The sequence below is a fragment of the Artemia sp. Qi Xiang Cuo genome, chromosome 17 (genome assembly GCF_049724085.1).
Source record: "Artemia sp. Qi Xiang Cuo chromosome 17, ASM4972408v1, whole genome shotgun sequence".
Lineage (NCBI taxonomy): Eukaryota > Metazoa > Arthropoda > Branchiopoda > Anostraca > Artemiidae > Artemia > Artemia sp. Qi Xiang Cuo.
Window position 1 is genome coordinate 47,633,753 of NC_142810.1, and position 23,688 is coordinate 47,657,440.

Genomic DNA, 23,688 nt, shown 5'->3' on the forward strand with positions numbered 1-23,688 from the left:
AAAAAAGTGGGAGTAGACCTTAGTTCTGAGGTAATATTTACATATTCCCATCTGATACAACAATGTCAGATTAGTCCCTAAGAAAGAATGCTTGATTTCACTTGATTATATTTTCTGACGTTGGAGAAGCTCATTGCTTATTTTAACGGAATTTCATGATTCTAGTATACATCTAGACAGCAAGTAAAAAATACTGAAAACCATGCAAGGGCTCAACTATTTTAATCATGTCAAATTTTCCAATGCTGTTTTATACCAATAGGCATAAATATTTCTACGCATTAAGTGTAGATATTGTTGAACTAGCATCATTTCTCCAGGAGACTAGATTCAGTGTCTTCAGAGAAGTTAGACATCTCAGGATAGTTTGAGACTCTTGTGTGAGTAAACTACAAGTCAAAACTTTTAGATGTTTTGTCTGTCTCTTTTGCACTTATCAGTTTAAGCTACAATGGTACATACACCTTTTTCTAATGAAAATTGAGAAAAAAAGGCTGATTCTATAAAGGAAATTTGAAACATCAATAAATAGCATTAATATTTGAACCAGGTGCTTACGCAACAAGGGTAAATTTTGGCCAGAACCACTAATTTGGAAAAGTAGGGAGGATATGGGGGAATCATCCCCATATTTAAAGAAATTAAATTCTGTTCTAGTCTTTAAGAAGACCCCCCCCCACGCGTGATTTTAAGGAAAAAATCCAAATTATTGGATTATGAAAAAAAGGAACAAATCCAAATTATTTTCATTGGTGCCATTGACCTTAGGACGTGATTCTTTGGTTTCATATGAATACCTCGAAGTGCTCTTACAGAGTGTGATTTGTTTAATGCCGATATAGAACGAAAAGTAGTAAATAAATCTCCGCCTTTTATTAGAAGTTAGGCCCAAAAAGGACCTACTACATATATTTTACAGGACCTCCTTCATGAGAAATATACTTTTTTAAGAGAACTTCATTCATTAATAAATTTGAATTGAAGAAAGTTGTTTGTTAAAACATATCTGCAAAAGAGCTAAGCAGTTATCGTTTGCGGAAATACTGTTTTGACACAGTTTTATTCAAAATATAAAATTAATACTTAATACGTATTCTCTGCTAGGACTCATCCAAGAAACAGACACCAACTATCATACATTCATAGAAACTGATGGATCTGTACCCGCCGGTGATTTATATAGCCAAAATATTGCAATTTATGATTTGAAATAGAATCTTCTTGGTTCTCAAATAATTACAAAAAAACTTTTTTTAGCAAAAGAGCTAGGTACCTATCTGTTAGCCCGTGCACACTCGAGAATTTGGATATATAAAATCAGACAATAACTGGTTTATTTCTGTTTGTTTCCTGAGAAAATTAGCTTCAGTTCAGTGGAAAAATATATTGTAGCTATATTTTAATAAATATGTAGTTGGTATTTTGGTTAAGTTAGGTTACATTTTGCATGCAGCCCCCCTATACTTAACCCCCCCCCCCTTGCATATGCACAACCAAAATTATATATATAAATACACACACATATATATATATATATATATATATATATATATATATATATATATATATATATATATATATATATATATATATATATATATATATATATATATATATATATATATATATATATATATATATATATATATATATATATATATATATATATATATATATATATATATATATATATATATATATATATATATATATATATATATATATATATATATATATATATATATATATATATATATATATATATATATATATATATATATATATATATATATATATATATATATCAATTGTCTCAGTTGTTTCAACCCAGTACCTGTAGATACACATTCTCGAGGGTGTACTGGGTAACAGAAAAGTACCTGAGCTACATTAACCCAGAGGTGAATAGACATAAAGTCAAATAGTTTTTATTTATATGCTTGGCGTCATTTTGTCAAAATCCTGGTGGGGGGCAAAGTTCGAACAAGTTTCTCCAAATTAATTGAAAATGGCAACGAAAACTGAAAAATGAGCCATATTGTACAATAAAGGTAAAGATATATTTTAGTTCTGATTTTTTTTTTTTAAGAAACTAAATTTTAGCAGGAGGGCAAACGGGGGGAGACAAACTAGGGTCTTGGAGGGGACAAACTGAGGAATAGGAAGGGGGCTAGCCAACTCCCAATCTTTTTGTCACTTAGAAAGGACTCTAGAACTTCTGTTTTCGTTTGAACTAACCCTCTCACGATCTTCTTGAAGCATTGGTTCGATATGATGAACCCTGAAAAAAAAACAAAAAAAACAAACAAATACACACGCATGAGTGAGCATTTTTCTGGCAAAAAAAGAAATAAAAACAATTTGTTGACAGGAAGTAGAAACATCTACAGTAGGATTCACTGATAGGCTGAATCCGATGAAGAGATTTTTATTAAGATCTTTTAACTTTTTTGTGATGTTTCCCCCTTGTTCCAAAATCAGTCTAGTTTTTTCAGGCTTGTAGCTTTTATGAGTAACATTACATTTAATGAATTTCATCTACTTCGAATCACTATAAAAATCCAATTCTTTTGATGCTATTGTTGTCTTCGATATTCCATTTTTTAGAGTTTTCGTTACTATTTGGCCAAGTCACTTCTCACCTACTATTTGACGGAGTTACTCATTTTCTTGTGGAAATCTTAAGATATGTCTATACCAAAATCTTTAGTGAATGCCCTATTTGGTATTTGTGTATTGTAAGCCACTCAATTGCTTCATTTAATTAGAATATGTTTCTTTGAAGCTCAATCCTAATGAAATATCACAAAATGTGATGAAAAAATAATACTTTTGAATGCAATTTGGGCTATAAATTTGCACATTAGGGAAGGGGGGTAAAGTATAGCGGGTCTGCATGCAAACTGTGTTAGGTACAGTTATTCTGCATATTATGAAGTAAGAATTGTTTTTTAGCTTCAAACTGCCCAAATACTTTACCCCCCCCACCCCTCCCCTAATGTGCAAATACATAGCCCAAATTATATATTTACCATCTATTCGGTCACTTGTCTTTGTCTTGTCTAACGCTATGCTGAAAGAAGCTAACGAAGAAACCGGTTTGTTCTCGAGTTTCACACAGCGTAAACTTGAGTGGTGTATAATACACAAGACCCCCTATTTTAACAATAGTTTACGTCAAATCATTTAGTGTCTTCTTCAAATTTCGGCTAACATATTTATGTAAAGTTCATTTAAGAATAACCCTAAGAATGAAAAAATAGTTATTTTCAAAAACTGTACTTTTAACGTTTTTTTTATTTGAATGGGACAGATTTTTTTTTGTCTTTTTGTTTTCGCGTTCGTGTTCTTCTCGCGTTTGTGTTGTTATCTCTGTTTCTTCATATTTTGTTTAGGCTAGTTTATTTTTTTTACTGTTGATAAAGGCTGTCAGATGTGAAGCCAAAATATTCGGATTTATTATTATTTAAAGTCTGCTCTGTTTTTTTTTTGTCCACTGTCTTATTTGAAATATTACAACCGTCTTATTATTTTTCAGTTGTTTTTATTTGAAAACTGAAAGGCAGTGGGGTCTAAGAAATTATTTATTTTTAAAAGCTTTTCGAAAGAGCAATTTTTGAAACTCAATACTAAATAAAAATTGCTTTACAGACCTATTGGTTGGACTATGCAATTTTCTATTGTTAATTTTTGAATCTACCAGTTCAGTTCAAAGCCTAAGCATAGAAACGAAAATTATAAATTGTCAAACTTAATAAAACAAATCTATGAACTTGCCTTAATTTTCAATGCACTAGTTCATTGTCTTTTGTTCAAGAAAAATACAAAAATTAACCAAAAGAAAACTTTCTGAAAAAGAAGTTTTTCAAAGAAAAGTAAAGGTCATTTTAAACTCAAGATCAGCAGATACAAATACCTGTTAAAATCCAAACTCAAAACGACCAGAAATTACTATTAAAGAATAAATGAGATTTAAAACAAACAGAAATTAAATAAACAATCATATCAAAAAAACATTCAACAAATAATATTTAAAATGAATAAATAAATCATAAAACGAGTAATGCTTAAATTGAATAGGCAAATCAAGCTTAAAACGAAAAAAAAAATTTTGCTATTGAAGTATTAAATGAAATCCGAAACGACCAGAAATTAAATAAGGAATCAGTGCAAACAAATGAATAAACAAATCTTCAAACGAGCGAAACTTAAATTGAATATACAAATCGAGCTTGAAACGAATAAAAATCGCTACAAACAAGAGTCTGGGTATCAGCTCCTTCTCTCACTGTAAAAGTCTAAAACCTACTGCCTCATGGCGCTTTACTAAAAACTATATTGAAGAGTCTTGGAAAGTATAAACAAAATGAAATTGAATATTTGATACATAATGATATTAATTATTTAAAGATCCATCAATTCAAGATTTCAGTTCAAGATTTCATTACCTTATTTCAAAATCAAACTTTTTTTAAAATTCAAATGTTCATCAAAATATCAAAGTAACAATATAAAAATATAAAAATGTGTTTGTCTCCACCTCGGAGTTTTATTAGCTGATGTTTGAACTATTTTTAACTAAATGGCTATCTCAAAATTTTATCGGATTGGCTAGGGGGAAAAATGGAGTGTGGGGAGGGCTTATTGCCCTTCGATCTCTTTTAAAACTTTAATTGTGAACTAGAACTTTCCAGCTCTCTCTGGAGTTTATAAGAGCATCCCTTTTTTAAGAACCAAATATGCACCCAAGGCATAACTTACAAAGCCTATCCTTGGGTCCTGAAAGGTTTGGCCGATACCGGAGTTTTAATTTATGATGTTTGAAACTATTTTAAACAGAATGGCCGCCTTAAATTTTTATCGGATGGGTTTGGGAAAGAAAGACGCGTAAAGGGGGAGGGGCTAGTTGCCCTCCTATCTCTTTTGACTCTGAGAAGGTGAAATATAAATTTTAATTCTCAATCAAATGAAATCTCTCTCAAGTTTATACCAGCATCCCTTTCATAAGAACTATATATGGCCACAGGAAATAACTTACAACGTCTGCCCCCTAGGCCCTGGGGGGTTGTGTCGACACCGAAGATTTTATTATCTGACTTTTGAACTATTTTTAAAGAAAGGTCATCTCAAAATTTGAATTCGATGGGTTTACGGAAAAAAGGGCGGGGGGGGGACTAGCTGCCCTGCGATCTCTTTTAACTCTTAAAAATTTAACTAAAACTTTCAACTTCCATTCAAATGAGCCCTCTCTGAAGTTTATACAAGCATCTCTTTCATATGAACCATATATGCCACTAGGGCACATTTTACAACGCCTGCCATCGGGCCCTTGGGATTGTATCGATACCGGAGTTTTTGTTGTCTGACCTTTGAACTATTTTTAACAAAATGGCTATACATAAATTTTTAACACATGTATTTGGGGAAAAAACGGGGGGGGGGTAGTTCTTTTGACTCTGATTTCTTTTTACTCTTAAAAACTAAACTAGAGCTTTTAATTTCCAACCAAATGAACCCTCTCTGAAGTTTATACGAGAATCCCTTCCATAACAGCTATATATGTCCAACGGGCATAACTTACAACGCCTACCCCGGGTCCTGAAGGATTGTGACAACCCCGGAGTTTTCTTTATATGATCTTTGAACCATTTTGGAAAAATGGCTCTCACAAAGTTTTTATCGGATGGGTTTGAAGAAAACAGGACGGGGAAAGGGGGCTTGTTGCCCTCTGATCTCTTTTGACTCTGAAAAAGTGAAAGGGAACTTTCAATTTCCAATTAATTGAGCCCTCCCCGAATTTATACGAGCATCAACCATATATGTACCACGTGCTAAGCGTGAAACACCTGCCCCCGGGCCCTGGAGGTTTGTTTCGGCACAGGAGTTTTTCTTTTCTGACCTTTGAACTATTTTTAACGAAAAGACTATCTCAAAATTTTTATCAGACGGGTTTGGTGAAAAAAGGGTGTGTGTTTGTAGTGGGGGGAAGCTTAGTTGCCCTCGGATATCTTTTGACTCTTCAAAAGTCGACTGGAAATTAAAATTTCCAATCAAATGAGCCCGCTCTGAAGTTTATACGAGCATCCCTTTCATGAGAACCATATACGCCCCAAAGACATTACTTACAAAGCCTACTCTTCGGTTCCTGGGGGGTTGTGTTGACACCAGAGTTTTAGTTATCTCATTTTTGAACCATTTAAAAAAAATAAATATCTTAAAATTTTTAGCGGAGGGGTTCGAGGAAAAATGAGCTTGGGGGCTAGTTGCCCTTCAATCTTTTGACTCTTAAAAAGTGAACAAAAACTTTCGATTTCCCATCAAATCAGCCCTCTATGAAGCTTTTACGAGCATTCCTTTTGTAAGAGCCATACATGCCTTCAGAGCATAACTTAGAACGCCCTCCCCAATCACTTTCAACTATTAAAAAAGGCACTAGCCCTTTCTCTAATCAAATGAGCCCTTTTGAAGTTTCTACGACAAAGCTTTCAATAAAAAACTTATATACCCCCAGGGGATAACTTACAACCCTCGCTCTGAGGACTGAGAGGAGGGGGGGGGGGGGGGTTTTCATCCCCAAACACCTAATTTCCCGAACTTTCTACTACCTTGAACAAAATTAAACTCAGAGAAGAGAGAAAGTAACAAAATGAAAAATAAAACAAAAAATGTTTAAAAAACGAGTATTTTGTAAGCAAGCGAACAATTAAGATTAAAAAATATAAGAGAATATTTCGAAATGTAACTCCGCAATTAGTGCATATTTTAAAAACAAAAAAAAAAAAGAGAAGAAAAAAAAAACGAGAATCTAACCTTTCACAGTTTCCTGTACAAAGACAGAATAGACCCTGAATAAAAAAACAGGCAGGAATCAATGAAAATGAAATTTACCAAGATGATTGTGTAAGGATCTTTCGTCTTGCATTAATTTTGGCTGGTCTACAATTTCGGTTTTCATTAGATATGCAAATAGGTTCTTTTAAGTTTCTTGGGGTGAAAATATTGATTGAGTCCTTCAAGATTAAAATGTCGTAAATTGGGCTTAATGAAATATCTCCAGTATCTCTATTTATTGCTAAATTTTGGTTCATATATTTTTTTATCTCAATAACCTCTTTAATAGTTTGTGGTACGCCATTAACAGTTGATATTAAAGTTGCCTCGTCAAACAGAACTAGATGGGTCGGGTTTACGAAAATATGCGAAGCCAATGCCGAATCAAAGTTGTCATTGTTATTTTTTAATCTCAGGGACTTATCTATTGAAATTTTGTGCTCATGCAAACGTTCACCTAGTTGTTGATGGGTTCTACCAATGTAAAATTTTCCACAAGAACACGGGATTCTGTAGACACCACTACCCAGTACAGGGTCTGTTTTATCCTTTCCTGAGTTATAAAAAATGTTCAACCTTTTGTTCGGTTCTGAAAGAAACAGAGAGATTATGTTTATTTAAAATTTTTCTAATTTTATCGCCAAGTTTCGGGATGTATGGTAAAACGATGAAAGTTTTTCTCAATTGCCGGTGTAACTGAATCAAGGGGGACAAGCTCCCTATTTTGGTCTTTTATCTTTTTAATCGTCTATCTATTATATTTTCAATGAGTTTGATTGGCAACCATTGCAAAAGAATATCCTTGACATAATTTAGTTCAGAATTTATATGATTACGGGAACAAATTTTTAAAACTCTGTCGACTAAAGAGATTATTACCCCTCTTTTACAGAAGGAGGGTGATGGGAAGAGAAATGTAGATATCGATCATTATGAGTCGGCTTTCTATATATAGAAAATTCAAGACCAGGATTAGTTTTTATAATCAAAACATCCAAGAAAGGCAGCTTACCTGAATCTTCGAGTTCCATTGTGAACTGGAGATTCGAATCAAAAGAGTTCAAATGTGCCAAAAAAAACCTCTTAGAGAGTCTTGTCCATGTTTCCAAACAGAAACGATATCATCAACAAAACGAAACCAGATGGAGTGTTTTAAGTGGAAACTATTCAAAGCAGACTGTTCTATGAAATCCATGTAAAAATTTGCCAAATAAGGAGACAAATAGTGCCCATGGATAAGCCCATTCTTTGAAGAAAAAATTTGTTTCGGAATTTAAAATACGAGGAGCATTTGTTGCAAAGACGGACAAGGGTCATTATTGTATCAATTTCCAAAGTTTTGTAATCCGACCAAGCTGAATTTTCCTCTAATTCAGCTTGGTCGGATTACAAAACTTTGGAAATTGATACAATAATGACCCTTGTCTGTCTTTGCAACAAATACTCCTCGTATTTTAAATTCCGAAACAAATTTTTTCTTCAAATAATGGGCTTATCCATGGGCACTGTCTTGTCTCCTTATTTGGCAAATTTTTACATTGATTTCATAGAAAAGTCTGCTTTGAATAGTTTCCACTTAAAACACTCCATCTGGTTTAGTTTTGTTGATGATATCGTTTCTATTTGGGAACATGGACAAGACTCTCTAAGAGATTTTTTGGCACATTTGAACTCTTATGATTCGAATCTCCAGTTCACAATGGAACTCGAAGATTCAGGTAAGCTGCCTTTCTTAGATGTTTTGATTATAAAAACTAATCCTGGTCTTGAATTTTCTATATATAGAAAGCCGACTCATAATGATCGATATCTACATTTCTCTTCCCATCACCCTCCTTCTGTAAAAAGAGGGGTAAAAATCTCTTTAATCGACAGAGTTTTAAAAATTTTGTCCAGTAATAAAATAACTTTTGAGATAAATTATGTAAAGGATATCATTTACTGCAGTAGTTACCAAAACAATCTCATTGAAAATATAATAGATAGATGATTAAAAAAGATAAAAGAAAGAAATATGGAGCTTGTTCACCTAGATTCAGTTACACCGGCAATTGAGAAAAAACTTTCATAGTTTTACCATACATCCCGAAACTTGGCGATAAACTTAGAAAATTTTTAAATAAACATAATCTCTCTGTTTCTTTCAGAACCGAACAAAAGGTTGAACATTTTTTTAACTCAGGAAAGGATAAAACAGACCCTGTACTGGGTTGTGGTGTCTACAGAATCCCGTGTTCTTGTGGAAAATTTTACATTGGTAGAACCCATCAACAACTAGGTGAACGTTTGCATGAGCACAAAATTTCAATAGACAAGTCCCTGAGATTAAAAAATAACAATGACAACTTTGATTCGGCATTGGCTTCGCATATTTTCGTAAACCCGACCCATCTAGTTCTGTTTGACGAGGCAACTTTAATATCAACTGTTAATGGCGTACCACAAACTTTTAAGGAGATAATTGAGATAAAAAATATATGAACCAAAATATAGCAATGAATTGAGATACTGGAGATATTTCATTAAGCCCAATTTACGACAGTTTAATCTTGCAGGACTCAATCAATATTTTCACTCAAAAAAACTTAAAACTACCTATTTGCATATCTAATGAAAACCAAAATTGTAGACAAGCCAAAATTAATGCAAGACAAAATATCCTTACAAAATCATCTTGTTAAATTTCATTTTCATTGATTCCTGCCTGGTTTTTTATTCAGTGTCTATTCTGTCTTTGTACAGGAAACTTCGAAAGGTTAGATTCTCTTTTTTTTTTTTTTTCTTGTCTTTTTGTTTTTTTTTAGCACTGAGGACGACTTGGCGGAGGTCCTTGTCGAAATATTTGCTTATATTTTGTCATCTTCATGGTTCGCTGGCTGACAAAATCCTCGTTTTTTCACCCTTTTTGATTTTATTTTTCATTTTGTTACTTTCTCTCTTCTCTGAGTTTCGTTTGTCATGTATAGCCAGTGTGGTCTAAGAATGTATTTATGTACTTGAACAAAATGGCTATCTAAAAATTTTTATTGGATGTGTTTGGGGGAATGGTGGGCGTGAGAAGGGTGTTAGATATCCCCAATCACTTTCAACTATTAAAAAGGGCACTATCCCTCTCGATTTTCAATTGAATGAGCCCCTTTTGAAGTTTTTACGACAACTCTATCATTAAAAACCTTATATGCCCCCAGGGAATAACTTACAACCTTTCCCCTGGGGACTCTGGGGGGTTTGTCATCCTTAAATACATAATTTTCAGAACTTTCAACTATGTTGAACAAAATGGCTATCTCTAATCTTTGATTGAATGTGTTTTGGGAAATGGTGGGCATGAGAGGGGGGTTAATTACTGTCCATTCACTTTCGACTATTAAAAAGGGCAATTTCAATTTCCAATCAAATGTGCCCCTTTTGAAATTTCTACAACAACTTTCTATATAAACCTTATATGCCCCCAGGGCATAATTTACAACCTTTGCACTGAGGGGACTGATGGGGTTAACATCCTAAAAGACCTAATTTCCAGAACTTTCGACTACGTTGAACAAAATGGATATCTTAAAATTTGATTGGATGTGTTTGCGGAAATGGTGGGCGTGAGAGGGGGGTTATTTGGCCTTCAGTCACTTTCGACTATTAAAAGGGCAAAATCCCTTTTAATTTACAATTGAATGAGCCCTTTTTGATGTTTTTACAACATCACTTTCTATAAGAACCTTACATGCTCCCAGGGATAACTTACAGCCCTTGCCCTGAGGGTTGTGGGGGGGGGGTTGTGATCCTTAAAGACCTAGTTTCCAAAACTTTCAACTACGTTGAATAAAATGACTATCTAAAATTTTGATTGGATGTATTTGGGGAAAAGGTGGGCGTGAGAGGGGGGTTAGTTGCCCTCGAATCACTTTCGACTATTAAAAAGGGCACTAATCCTTTTAATTTCCAATCGAATGGGCTCTTTTTCATGTTTGTAAAACACAGATTTCAATAAAACTCTTATATTCCCCCGGGGCATAACTTATAACCCTTACCCAGAAGACTCTGGGGGGAGTGTCTTGCTCAAAGATATAATTTCATGAACTTTCAACTGCGTGGAACCAAATGGCTATCTAAAATTTTTTATTGGATATGTTTGGGGAAATGGTGGGCGTGGAATGGGTATTAGTTGCCTTCCAATCACTTTCGACTATTAAAAGGACACTAGACATTTCATTTTCCAATTGAATGAGCCCTTTTTGAAGTTTCTACGATGACGAGTTCTATAAAAACCTTTTATGCCCCCAGGGCATAACTTACAACCCTGGCCCTGAGGGCTGTGGGGGAGTAATCTCCTCAAAAACATAATTTCTATCTGGAAATCCACAACAATGAACAAAATGGATATCTAGAAATTTTGATTGGATGTGTTTGGGGAAAAGCTGGGCAACAGAGGGGGGCTAGGTGCCCTCAAATCACTTTTGACTATAGAAAAGGGCACTAGATCTTTGAATTTCCAATCAAATGAGCCCTTTTCAAATTTCTATGACAAAGTTTTCAATAAAAACTTATATACCCCCAAGGCATAACTTATAACCCATGCTTTGAAGACTGTGGGGGAAGTTTCCTGCTCAAAAGTATAATTTCCTGAACTTTAACTGCATGGAACAAAATGCCTATCTCAAAATTTTGATTGGATGTGTTTGGGGAAATGGTGGGTGCGGAAGGGGTGTTAGTTGCCATCCAATTACTTTCGACTATTGAAAAGGGTACAAGCCATTTCAATTTCTAATCAAATGAGCCCTTTTTGAAGTTTGTACGACAACGTGTTCTATAAAAACTTTATATGCCTCCAGGGCATAACTTACAACCCTTGTCTCGAGGGCTGTGAGGGGGTTGTCATCCTCAAAGACTTAATTTACAGAATTTAAAACTACGTTGAATAAAATGGCTATCTCAAAATTTGAGATTGGATGTGTTTTGGGGAAAAGGTGGGCGGGAGAGGGCAGTTTGTTGCCCTCCAATCATTTTCGACTATTGGAAAGAGCACTAGTCTTCTGAATTTCCAATCGAATGAGCCTTTTTTGAAGTTTCTACGACAACGCCTTCTACAAAAACCTTATATGCCCCCAGGGCAGGCTTACTACCCTGTTCCTGAAGGCTGTGGGGGAGTGTCCTCCTCAAAAACATAATTTCTATCTGGAAATCAACTACGCTGAAAAAATGGCTATCTCAAAATTTCGATTGGACGTTTTTCGCGAAATGGTGGGCGTGGAAGGGGTGTTAGTTGCCTTCCAATCATTTTCGACAATTAAAAATAGAACAAGCCACTCAAATTTCCAATTTAGTGAGCCCTTTCGAATTTTCTACGACAGCTTCTTAGATACGAAGTGCCCTGTTCTAAAGGAAAAAAAATAATAAATGATTCATTGTGCCAACATCGTTCTTATATGCCCTCGGTGAATAACTTAAAACCCTTGGCCCGAGGTTTTTGGGGGAGTGTCCTCCTCAAAAACATAATTTCTATCTGGAAATCAACTACGCTGAAAAAAATGGCTATCTCAAAATTTCGATTGGACGCTTTTCGCGAAATGGTGGGGGCGGAAGGGGTGTTAGTTGCCTTCCAATGATTTTCCACAATTAAAAATAGCACAAGCCACTCAAATTTCCAATTTAATGAGCCCTTTCGAAGTTTCTACGACAGCTTCTTCGATACGAAGTGCCCTGTTCTAAAGGAAAAAAATAATAAATGATACATTGTGCCAACATTGTTTTTATATGCCCTCAGGGAATAACTTAAAACCCTTGACCCAAGGGTTTTGGGGGAGTTTCCTCCTCAAAAATATATTTTCTATCTGGAAATCAACTACGCTGAAAAAATGGCTATCTCAAGATTTTGATTGGATGTGTTTGGGGGAATGATGGGCGGTGGGGGGGGGGGGGGCTAGTTGCCCTCCAATCACTTTCAACTATTAAAAAGGGCACTAGCCCTTTGAATTTCCAATCGAATGAGCCTTTTTGAAGTTTCTACGACAACACCTTCTATAAAAACCTTATATGCCCCCAGGGCATAACTTAAAACCCTTGCCCCGAGGGTTGTGGGGGAGTGTCCTCCTCAAAAACATATTTTCTATCTACTACGCTGCACATATTTTCTATCTACTACGCTGCACATATTTTCAATCAACTACGCTGCACAAAATGGCTCAATCTCAAAATTTTGATTGGATGTGTTTGGGGGAGTGATGGGCGTTAGAGGGGGGGGGGGTAGTTGCCCTCAAATCACTTTTGACTATTAAAAAGAGCACTAGCCACTTTAATTTCCAATCGAATGAGCCCTTTTCGAAGTTTCTACGACAACTCCTTCGATACGAAGTGCCCGGGTTTGGAGGAAAAAATAATAATAAAAAAATGTTTGGGGGAATGATGCGCGTGGGGAAGGGGGACTAGTTGCCCTCCAATCACTTTCGACTATTAAAAAGGGCACTATCCCTTTGAATTTCCAATCGAATGAGCCTTTTTTGAAGTTTTTACGACAATGCCTTCTATAAAAACCTTATATGCCCCCAGGGCATAACTTAAAACCCTTGCCCTGAGGGTTGTGGGGGAGTGTCCTTCTCAAAATATATTTTCTATCTGAAAATGAACTACGTTGAACAAAATGGCTATCTCAAAAAATTGATTGGATGTGTTTGGAGGAATGACGGGCGTGGGGGGGGGGCGAGTTTCCCTCCAATCCCTTTCGACTATTGAAAAGGGCACACGCCACTCCAATTTCCAATTGAATGAGCCCTTTTCGAAGTTTCTGCGACAACTTCTTCAATACGAAGCGCCCTAAAAGAAAAAAAAATATTAAATGATACATTATGCCAACATCGTTCTTATATGCCCTCAGGGCATAACTTAAAACCCTTGCCCCGAGGATTTTGGGGCTATGTTCTCCTCAAAAACATATTTTCTATCTGGAAATCAACTACGCTGAACAAAATGGTTATCTCAAAATTTTGATTGGATGTGTTTGGGGGAATGATGGGCTTGGGGGGGGGGGGGGCTAGGTGCCCTCCGATTACTTTCTACTATTAAAAAGGACACAAGCCCTTTGAATTTCAAATCGAATGAGACTTTTTTGAAGTTTCTACGACAACGCCTTCTATAAAAACCTTTTATGCCCCCAGGGCATAACTTAAAACCCTTGCCCCGAGGGTTGTGGGGGAGATTCTTCCTCAAAAACATATTTTCTATGTGAATATCAACTACGCTGAAAAAAATGGCTATCTTAAAATTTTATTAGATGTGTTTGGGGGAATGATGGGCGTAGGGGTTCTAGTTTCCCTCCAATCACTTTCGACTATTAAAAAGGGCACAAGCCACTCCAATTTCCAATTGAATGAGCCCTCTTTGAAGTTTCTACGACAACTTCTTCAATCCGAAGTGCCCTGCTCCAAAGGGGAAAAAAATGATACATTGTGCCATCATCATTCTATGCCCTCAGGGCATAACTTAAAACCCTTGCTCCGAGGCTTTTGGGGGAGTTTCCTCCTCAAAAACATATTTTCTATCTGGAAATCAACTACGCTGAACAAAATGGCTATCTCAAAATTTTGATTGGATGTGTTTGGGGGAATGATGGGCGTGGGGGGGGGAGGGTTGGCTAGTTGCCCCCAGTCACTTTTGACTATTAAAAAGGTCAGTAGCCCTTTGAATTTCCAATCGAATGAGCCTTTTTTGAAGTTTCTACGACAAGGCCTTCTATAAAAACCTTATATGACCCCAGGGCATAACTTAAAACCCTTGCCCCGAGGGTTGTGGGGGAGTGTCCTCCTCAAAAACATATTTTCTATCTGGAAATCAAATACGCTGAACAAAATGGCTCTCTCAAAATTTTGATTGGATGTGTTTGGGGGAATGATGCACGTGGGGAGGGGGGGGGGCTAGTTGCCCTCCAATCACTTCCAACTATTAAAAAGAGCACTAGCCCTTTGGATTCCCAATCGAATGAGACTTTTTTGAAGGTTCTACGACAAAGTTTACTATAAAAACCTTATATGCCCCCAGGGCATAACTTACAACCCTTGCTTCATGGGTTGTGGGGGATTGTCCTCCTCAAAAATATATTTTCTATATGGAAATCAACTACGCTGAACAAAATGGCTATCTCAAAATTTTGATTGGATGTGTTTGGGGGAATGATGGGCATGGGGTGGGGCAGTTGCCCTCTAATCACTTTCGACTATTCAAAAGGGCACAAGCCACTCCAAATTCCAATTGAATGAGCCCTTTTGGAAGTTTCTGCGACAACTTCTTCGATACAAAGTGCCCTGCTCTAAAGGAAAAAAATAATAAATGATACATTGTTCCAACACCGTTCTTATATGCCCTCAGGGCATAACTTAAATTCCTTGCCCCGAGGGTTGTGGGGGAGTGTCCTCCTCAAAAACCTATTTTCTATTTGGAAATCAACTACGCTGAACAAAATCGCTATCTCCAAATTTTGATTGGATGTGTTTGGGGGAGTGATGGGCGTTGGAGGGGGAGGGGGCTAGTTGCCCTCTAATCGCTTTCGAATATTAAAAAGGGCACTAGCCACTCCAATTTCGAATCGAATGAGCCCTTTTTGAAGTTTCTACGACAACTCCTTCGATACGAAGTGCCCGGGTTTGGAGGAAAAAAAATAATAACAAATTTGTGGCAACATCGTTCTTTACATCGTCCTTTACACAAAAAAAAACTCAAAAAAATGCATAAAAAATGTGTTTATGTCCATTTTGTTACGTTTTTACGAGTCAGACAAACATTATGGGGGTGGGGGGTTCAAACCCTGTACCCCCCCTAGATACGGCCTTGGAAATAACTGGATCTCCAGTGTCCATATTATGGTTGATATGTTCTTCTATTAGGGGTGACCAAGATGTTACCCGATAAGTCAGTCCAGTATTTTTATGCTGTTTAATGACTATAAATTTATAATTTTTATGCCTAACTTTTTAATATAATTTCAACTGAATGCTGAATGTTACTGATATCACAGCTCCTGTAGGACTATGAAAAGCCTCATTGATTAGTTTGTTGTCGTGAGGCTACGTATTTACTTTTGACTCCTAAATCAATATTCTTGTTTTTTATACTTGGCTTTTGTGTTTTCCGTAAAACGAAAGTTTTCTGTAATCCTACAAACATAGGGAAATATCATCATTTGATTTATTTGCACTAGTTTTACTGATATATGTTACATAGGCTGTGTAGCAATAATTTTGGTTCGTTTTAAGTTTCAACTTCGCTCTTTACTTCCCTCGGGAAAACTATTTTTTTTAAAATTAATCTAAGGTAAAAGTGAAACCATCCCTTGATGCCTTTTTATCCATTTTAGCAATTCAACAGTCACTTCGGGGGAAAATTACTTTTTTGGCCCTTAATTAGGCCCCAAAAAGGTAAAACAGTCCAAATTAGCCAAAAGTAAAAAAAAAATGTTTCTATGAAATTGCCATTAGTATCTGATTTAGAAATGATAATTATTATTTTTATTTCTCTTAGATGTAAAATACTATTTTGAAAACGAATTTGCAGGATTGTTTTTTTTAAATGGCCTGAAACTCCTCAAAAATGACATCACAGTAAAGCTGGTTTCGTTTTAGGGGTTTCTGGCTCTTTTTATAAATTAATTAAAAAAGTTTTTGCACAAAATAAGTTTTTCAAAAAAACGTAAAGAACTCCATTAAACCAAAAACGAACAATCATAGAATCAAATAATCTACCAAGCATAACCGACCCTAAATCAGTATCAATAAATAAATGAAACCCAAAACAAACAGAAATTAAAATAAATAACACAGTCAAACTCAAAACGAGCAGAAACTAATATGAGTAGGCTTCTAAACCCTATGCCTTCTGTAAGTCAAAGTACCTCTTTTACTCTTATGAAAAAAATTCAAAATGATTTACTGAAAAAAAAAATGTACATTGCCAGTTTAACACACGTATGCTGATATTTATTCCTTAAAATCTTAATTAATTTTTGATTTCTTAAAGTTATAAAAGTGAAAACATTTAAAAGAATTTTTTTTCTTTAAAAGAACTTTTTGAAGCTTCTCTGACAAAATTTCTATAAAAAACCTTATATACTCCAAGGGCATAACTTAGGACCCTTGTCCTGAGGGCTATGGGGGGGGGGGGAGGGTTGTCATCCTCAAAGACATAGTTTCCCGACCTTTCAAATACTTTGAACAAAATGGTTATATTAATGTTGATCGGAAATGTTTGGGGAAATGATGGGCATGGGGCGGGGGTGATTCCCCCTCTGATTACTTTTGACAAATAGCCCTCGCAATTTCAAATCCAATGACCCCTTTTTGAGGTTTTTACGACAACACTTTCTATAAAAATATTATATGCCCCCAGGACATAACTTGCAATCTTAGCCCTGAAGGCTGTGGGAGGGGGGGGGTTGTCATACTCAAAAACATAGTTTCCAGACCCTTCAACGACTTTCAAAAAAATGGCTATATCAAAATATTGGTCGGAAGTGTTTGGGGAAATGATGGGCCTAGGGGGGGGGGGTATTCGCCCTACGATCGCTTTTTGACTATTAATAAGGGCACTAGCCATCTCAATTCCCAATTGAATGAGCCTTTTTTGAAGTATCTATGACAATGGATTCTATAATAACCTTATATGCCCCCAGGGCATAACTTACAATCTTAGTCCTGTAGGGGGGAGGGGGTTGTCATACTCATAATTTCTGGACCCTTCAACTACGTTCAACAAAATGGCTACATCAAAATGTTGATCGAAATTGTTTGGGTAAATGATGGACATGGAGGGAGGAGGGGCATTCACCCTCCAATCGTTTTTTACTAATAATATGGGCACTAGCCCTCTCAATTCCCAATTAAAAGAGCCCTTTTTGAAGTTTCTACGACAAAGCTTTCATTAAAAACCTTATATGTCCCCAGGGCATAACTTACAACCTTTGCCCTGGGGGCTGTGAGGGGTTTGTCATCCTCAAAGACGTAATTTCTTGACATTTGAACTACGTTGAACAAAATGGCTATTTCAAAACTTTAATTGAATGTGTTCGAGAAAATGATGGGCGTGAGAAGGTGGTTAGTTGCCCTTCAATCACTTTCTACTATTAAAATGGGCACAAGCCCTTTCAATTTTCAATTTAATGAGCCCTTTTTGAATTTTTTACGACAACGCTTTCTATAAGAACCTTATATGCCCATAGGCATAACTTACAACCCTTGCCCAGAGGGGTTAGGGGGGTTATCATCCTCAAAGACCTAATTTCCAAAACTTTCAACTGCATTGAACAAAATTGATATCTCAAAATTTTGATTGAACGTGCTTGGGAAAATGGTGGGCATGAGAGGGGGGTTAGTTGCCCTCGATCACTTTTGACTATTAAAAAGGACACCAGCCCTTTCAGGTTCCAAATTAATGAGCCCTTTTTGAAACCTTTACGACAACGTTTTCTATAAAAACCTTATATGCCCCCAGGGCATAAATTACAACCCTTACCCTGAGGACTTTGGGGGGTTTGTCATCCTTAGTGACCTAATTTTCAGAACTTTCTACTACGTTGAACAAAATGGCTATTTAAAATTTTTGATCTAATGTGTTTTGGGAAATGGTGGGCATGAGATAGGGGTTAGTTGCCCTCCAACCACTTTCGACTATTAAAAAGAGCACAAGCCATTCCAGTTTCCAATCGAATGAGTCCTTTTCAAAGTTTCTATGACAACTCCTTCGATACGAAGTGCCCTGGTCTAAGACCAACCAAAAAAAGAAAAATAAATAATACATTGTGCCAACATCGTTCTTTACTTAGGCAGCGCTGTTGCGCTGCCTATGATTCTTGTAGGTTTTATTTTCATAATAATTTTTTACTATTAATACTAATAGTTATAACAATTATCCTTCCTGAATCAGCATCAAATGCCTATTTTTTTTAACTAGCTAGTCTTTTTTACAACCACATTTTTAAGCTTTTGGTTACTATGGGCTATTTTGAGCGCCTTTAACCCATTAAGGCTCAAAATGTAATTTCCCCTTGGAGCGATTATTGGAATGTGAAAGAGCATAAAAAAAGGCATAAACTGATGTATTCAGTTTGAACCAGGCTAAATTATGTTGTCAGCTACAAATTTACCCAGTATTGGGCTTAAGGATCTTTAAAAATTTATAACCTTAGTGGTGATTTGATTAAATTGTAGTTTAAGGATATCATAAGCTTATAACATTGAAAACTCCTAATGAGGCAATCTAGGTTTAATTTTCTCTCTAACTTAGCATTTATTAAATTTGTGTATCTCAAATCAGTTTTAAAACCAGTTAAAAGACTATTTGAAAAAATGAGCTTGGGCGTTGTCCTAACATTTAAATCGGAAAGTATTTTTCCAATAATAGCTCAAAATTAGAAAGGCTGGAACAGGAAGTTTCCATTGGGAGTAGCCTTGATTCCGATATACAGTTAGTTTTAGTTTGTTGCACCACTTTCAGCTCTCAATGTTCTCCCTCAACTGCGCCGGCTTGACTGAAGTAAGCTTTGTTACAGTCGTGTTTACATAAAATCTGTGAAGTGCATAAGAAAATATTAAACATATAAAACATATTAAAACCATAGAATTTTCGCTCCTTTCTAAGTACGTATGCGGCGTTAGACAACATTAAAAGCTGGATTTCCTGATTTCCTGAATAGGCCCGAGGTAAATAGAATTCTTGAAGCATTGGTTGTTTTTTGGGGGATACAAAAGCCCTTTTGGAATCAGGGGGATGGTAGACCTACTATTATTTGTGGTAATACATATTAGTTTTCTGATTGACTTTATCAATAATTTTAATTTTTGGTAGTCTTAGGTTTCGCTCAATATTCCATAATCATGTCTGTAATTTTTAAACAATGCATGATTATCCATCTTAAATTCTACTTGTTTTAAATGTCATTTATACTAATTTTGCATACTGTATAGCTTTTTTTTGCAATTAAGATTTGATTGAGATTCTTTTAGGGCTTAAAGTCATGAGTAAGTTAGCCAATTTTTCATATAGAATTTCAATTTGCAGTGACCCCCTCCCTCAATTTTGTAAATTTTGGCCATAATTCAAAAGTGTTTTCCCCAAGTTAAGCAAAATAATTTTATTTCTCAAAAAGTTCTATTACAAGCCCAAGGGGGGCTGAATTTGCACATTATAGTCAAAAATCACCTGCAAAAAAAAATACGAGCAAATATTAGTTGGGTTAATATTTATCAAAATGTAAAAAAAAACAATAAAAAATATCAACAACAATTAGAGCTCGCAGATTTAAAAGGGAATAAGCAATATAAAAATAGAAATACAATTTGAGCTTGTGACTAACATCTACAAACACAATTTAGTAAAACAAAATTAAATAAATCTGAAAATATGCAAAATAAACATAATCAAATGTAAGATAAAAAATGGGGGGAAACTCGCTTATTTAATATGTTCACTATATCCATATCTTTCAGTGGACAATTTTACGAGGGTATGATGAGAGATTTTTGTTGAAGTAGAATGAGAAAGGCGAGGTCAAAGGGGGGAAATTGACTAGGGAAAAAATAATTTGTTTGATGGGTTATGGAGGGTGGTTCTGGCGAAACAAACGGGAAATTTTCTTCTCCTTCGCTTGAGGGTGACCAGATTGGCTCTCCGAAGAAGGGTGATATAAAAAACATAATTAAAAACAATTTTTAGGCACCTTTTTTGGACTGCCTCTTTTTTTTCTTTTTCTTTTTTTGACGATTTATTGGAGATACCAGGATGCCAAACAGAACAGGCGTACTGAAGGATTGGGTACACAAGTGAAAGAAAAATTCTAAAACAATGCACTTTAGAATATTTAATTTTTTAAGAAGTTTAAGGAGAGAAAATGCGATATTTGAGCGTTTTCAAGTATCATTAGTTTAACAATCCCTTTTAAAGTTGCGTGAGACGATAACACCCTATAATATCATAGAACTAAATGATGTTTCAGGAGGGATTATCCAGGAGAACGAAGGGGGAATCATAAGGGAATTAATTATTAAAATCCTTGACGTTTAAGGGATGACTCATATACTTAGTAACAGCTTCATCTAATATTTGTTCCAGGATATCCATTGAGCTTCTTTTAGAATTATTTCAACATATCGCTAAAATAAAATTTCACCTATCCGAGAAATCGACATCAAGATTATTTAGCATTACAGAAATTACTTTGGGCCTAAGAGGGTTCCCTGGGGTAAACCATTGTAAATTGGAAGGGGACCAGAATATACATTGAGGTAATTGACAACTTTTGTTTTATAAGAAGGAAAGACGGAATCATTCTTGCTAAAAAGGGGTCAACTTGAAATTCATTAAATAGTATTTCTACCAATAGATTATGGTTAACTAAATCAAAAGCTTTTTGTAATTCCACTGCTATAAGATACAGCCCGTTATTGAATTTGCAACGGTGGTAAATGAGATGAACAAAATAGCGGGTTGTGAGTGTAGAGCGTGAGTTTCCAAATTGCCTCTGGTCAACGTTTAGGATTATTTTTACTTTCAACAACTCAGCCAAAAAGCTTTCGTATGAGTTAAAGACCCCAGGAGTAAGTGTAATGGGGTGGACAGCTTGAAAATCTTAATTGTTACCTTTTCTTTCCACGGGAGTAATAACACCTAATTTCCAGCAATTTGTGAATTTACCAGTAGAGGTAATTTCATGAAAAAATAAAGACGAAGCTTTTGAAAAATTGTCAGCAAATATTTTGATTAATTCAATCGGAATTTCAAGCGGACAAGTGCTACAGCTTTTTCTATTTTTAACTTTTGTCTCCACGTCTGACATCAAAATTGTAGGGTTCAAATTGTAGGGAGTGTCTAAAGTGAGTGGAGGGAGACTTTGTATTATGGATAAAAGGAATTTTTTCAAACCGTTGGCTGTATCTAAGGGCTTCTCTTGGAGATGAAAATCAATATTATTTTGGGTTTTCCCTCATTTTTTAATTTTATTATACCTTCTTTTTTTGGCATAGTAGAGAAAAAATCTTTGAGTTGATACTTTTAATATATAGAAACGGCTTGGCGTATTTCTCTTATAATATGTTTACGCACCGAGTTAGGAGCGGACGTTTCACCATGGTTTAGTAGATTTACTTTAATTCTAGTTGAATTTTTCAGTTTACTTGTGATGTACGGTTTGTCATTAGAACATGTTTTTACCCTTTTCTCAGGGAAGGAGTTTATATATTTTGTTTTAATCAGATTAGGAAAGTTAGAAACTTAATCATTAATGTTTTTGTTCCCCATGAGAGACAGCCAATTTTCATTTGTAATCTGACATTGGAAAGGTCATCATTGGAAATTGACCGATAAGAAAATTCAGGAGCGGAAGGTGTTGGGTTAAACTGGAAAGTTTCCACTAATGAATAAAAATGGTAATTTCCCTCTAGAGGGATTAAAGGTGCGTGATCGAACGCATGCATATTCGTGCAAGTCAAATCAAAGGTAGTGCAAGTCAAATCAAAGGAAGTAATTTTGGTTACTTTCTTTGGTATTTCTTTTATCTGTTTTAAATTCAGGGAATTGCAGAGATAATTTTATTTAAATCTTTAGAATGACCAGCTTGAAATAAACTGACCTTTTCTAATTTACAGAGGACAAAGTTGGCACTACTGTGTATTTGTTAGTAGAATCGATGCCTTTGTGCAGCATTTTAATTTGGGAAATAATAAAAATCAGCAAAACACAATCATATTGAAATGATGTGGTAAGACTTAGGGTCATATTCAAACGATTTCATCATAATCATAAGAATTTGGGGCAGGAATTAATTTGGGGAAGATGATTACAAACAAATAATAAAATTCCGCCTCTCTTTTATCTAGGGGGTGATCGTGAGGACTGAATTTTACGAATTGGGAGTTTTTCTTTTTTTTTCAATAGGTCAATAATCCGTGCTTGGACCTGTGTTACGGGAATTGCTTTTGTGTACCTGGGCGTGGGCCTCTATTTTAATCAATTCGTAGAATCCTGACTTTCGTCGTTCGTAACAAGGAAATTTGGGATTCTAAAACAATTGCTAGAACTAACATTTTTTTGTTATTTGTGGGAGCCAGATTAGAATGAAAGGAACGTGAAAAGCGGGAGGAAAACCACCCTTTTTTGTGATGAGAATGGTGATCCTTTTGGAAGGAGGATTATAGAGGAGAGTAGAACAGGGACTGGGAGGAAAGGAGGACGGCGAGTATTATTTCTAAGATAGTGTTAATTTGGCAAGGAACAGTAGCGGTATAGGGATAATCTTTTAAACGGCCGTTACCTGGTGGCTGCTACTTTCTAAATGTTCTGTTAAGAAATCTCTGTTTTGTGGGAGCGTCGGGGGGGGGGATAGAACCCACTTGTGTATTGAGGAGAAAATCTGTGGTAAGAAGGGAAATTGTTTTTTCTCAAATTTAGATAAGGACGGGACAGACGTTACTAAGAGACTGGGTATAATACCCAAACGAGGAGGATAGTTCTTGTCCATGAGTCGAGGCCGGGAGATGATAAAAAAAATGAGGGAAAATTGAGGATTGATAAGAGTTTGTCAATGGCAGAGGTGTGTTTGAAGAACTTCTATGAGATTTTGGCATGAGGATTATGCACTAAAAAAGGAAAGGTAAAGAGGTAGTTGTTATTCTTACAATTTCTGTCTTTTACAGACTGGTGCAATTTTCTTGCTGGGGGTAGACAAAAAAACGGCAACTTATCATGATCGTTAGTGTAACCAAAAGAATGTCGACTAGAAAAAACTGAAAAAATTAAAAGATTAAAATTGTAAAAGAATAAAAGAATAAAACCAAAAGAATTACCAATAGAAAAAAAATAAAGAAAAAATAGAAAAAATAAGAGAGTGCA

The 23,688-nt window shown here is 35.5% G+C and overlaps 1 protein-coding gene across 4 annotated transcripts in view; it reads left to right on the forward strand.

The window, feature by feature from the left end:
* Window positions 1-349: 349 nt before the first annotated feature.
* The window catches only part of LOC148942275 (uncharacterized), a 207,482-nt gene continuing 184,143 nt past the window's right edge, over window positions 350-23,688 (forward strand). The window contains exon 1 of one of the 4 annotated variants that reach the window (XM_089103421.1): window positions 350-380. The gene's annotated coding sequence lies outside the window, so the exon portion shown is untranslated. Of the gene's footprint in view, window positions 381-19,309; window positions 19,339-19,390; window positions 19,506-23,409; window positions 23,458-23,688 lie in introns of those variants that run through there. The other 3 variants (XM_089103422.1, XM_089103420.1, XM_089103423.1) reach the window with 3 other exon arrangements.